At 38.1% G+C, this 1,047-nt stretch overlaps 1 non-coding gene across 1 annotated transcript; it reads right to left on the bottom strand.

Annotated features, from left to right (window-relative positions):
• Window positions 1-440: 440 nt before the first annotated feature.
• Window positions 441-513, bottom strand: TRNAP-CGG (transfer RNA proline (anticodon CGG)). Its single transcript has one exon. It is a non-coding gene; the product is annotated as a tRNA-Pro (tRNA).
• Between the last annotated feature and the right edge of the window lie 534 nt (window positions 514-1,047).

Genomic DNA, 1,047 nt, shown 5'->3' with positions numbered 1-1,047 from the left:
AACATTTTCAGCACTATATGAGAAAATGTTCTTTTTAAATAAAACGTTTATGCGGCCTTCGTGAAGTAAACATGTTAATAGTATTATGACCTAATATCTAAAACTGAGCTAATTCGCATGATGCATGCAGTCAGACTGTAGAGACATTAGGTATTTTTGAAGCAGGAGAGATGAAAAATGAGGAACGCCTTCTCCGGTAATCGAAACACGGACCTCTGAAATACGCGCCTGGCACGCAGACCACTACACCACGAAGGCACGCTAAGAAGGCGGGAGAAATACCTTATATACTTCCCCTTTTAAAGGGCGACTGAGGTTTTTAGTGACCAGTTGCTAAATCCTGGGTGTGAAAAATCATCACCGATTACAGCTTTTTTAGTTCGGGCGCCAGTGTAGAGACATTAGGTATTTTTTAAGCAGGAGAGAGGAAGAAGGAGCAACGCCTTCGCCTGGAATCGAACCATGAACCTCTGGAATCCGAGCCCAGCATGCAGACCACTACACCACGAAGGCACTCTCAGAAGGCGGGAGAAACACCTTATATGATAAGATGTCTTAAAATAACTAACCGTAATGTCGCATTTGCTTACCAAAGTCTTCTTTGTAGCAAAATATCTCAGTGTTTCATTTTTAATGATCTGTATGGTCATTTGTACTGATAGCGATAGCTTATCACTGGACTTTTAAATTCGGATAATGTATTTTGCTTTTTAAGGTGAATATTACATGAACAAAATTACATGAAAAGCTAACCTCACTCATATCTCGTCGTCAATCTTCAGTTTTCTGAGCCTTATAATTCGTGATGGTAAACCGATTACTATTACAAATTGTTTGAAATTTTTCTGAAGCTCTTTTATACTTCATGTAAATAAAGATCTTTTCAGTAAAGCATAAGGTTTAAGTTTTAGCTCTCGGACAAAATCAAAAACGTTCTCTATGCCAAGTGTAAAAGATTGTCGCTTGGATTAGGTTTCTTTACTAAAGCTAAACGAAAAAGATTTCTTTATCCAAGGAATAGGCTTATCTCACCGGTTTTCTACAAAC

Source organism: Stegodyphus dumicola, chromosome 2, assembly GCF_044657685.1.
Source record: "Stegodyphus dumicola isolate Sdum_Otavi_A_Nest chromosome 2, ASM4465768v1".
Classification (NCBI taxonomy): domain Eukaryota; kingdom Metazoa; phylum Arthropoda; class Arachnida; order Araneae; family Eresidae; genus Stegodyphus; species Stegodyphus dumicola.
Note: the sequence above shows the minus strand (reverse complement) of the source record. Positions and strands in the feature narration are given on the sequence as shown.